We start from the raw sequence: 779 nt of genomic DNA, 5'->3' as shown, positions 1-779 counted from the left end.
AGCCACTTGGGGCTAGAGTTGAGAGTGAAGTGGCCAGCTGGTCTGAAGTGGGGGGAGGTGGGCAAGAATGCCCAAGCTTGCATGGGATCTAGCTTGGATGGCTTGCTGACCAGAACTCAACCAGATGAAGATAAAGAAGTTTGATATGGGGAGCGAGTGTAAATTGCTACAATTTGATGAACTGGATGTTTACTTATGGATGTAGTTGCTCAAAATTCCAACTGAAAGGGAAGGATTCTTCATATCAAGGATCAAGCTTGCCTAATCAGCACACTGAGTTGATAGGGATGGACAACTTAGACATCACTATCAAAAATGGGGGACAATAAAGGCACTAGGAGTCCTGGTGTGGCATTGTAAGTCAATGCGCTGCACTGCAAAGTGGGTTTGAACCACAGGGTCAGCAGTTCAAGCTCACCAGCCAGTCCTCGGAAAACCTGGACAGGGTCACTATGGGTCAAGACCAATTGGAGGCACTTGACAACAATAAATAAAAGCACAAAGTAACTGGCTTACAAGCTTTCATAAGTGTGCTTAGTTTCAATATGAGGGGGTAAGGTAGAATCCCCACTCAATAGTTTTCCTCTTGTCCAGATGGATCTGGTGAAAGGAGATGGTGGAATATGGGGATGTTGTTGTTGTTGTTAGGTGCCATCAAGTCAGCACCGACTCATAGCGACCCTATGCACAACAAAATGAAACAATGTCCGATCCTGGGCCAACCTCACTACTTTTACCACACTTGAGTCCATCAATGCTGCCACCTGGCCAATCCATCT

The sequence above is a fragment of the Chrysochloris asiatica genome, unplaced genomic scaffold (assembly GCF_000296735.1).
Source record: "Chrysochloris asiatica unplaced genomic scaffold, ChrAsi1.0 scaffold00001, whole genome shotgun sequence".
Taxonomy (NCBI): Eukaryota; Metazoa; Chordata; class Mammalia; order Afrosoricida; family Chrysochloridae; genus Chrysochloris; species Chrysochloris asiatica.
The sequence above is the reverse complement of the archived record's forward strand: the minus strand, read 5'-3'. Positions refer to the sequence as shown.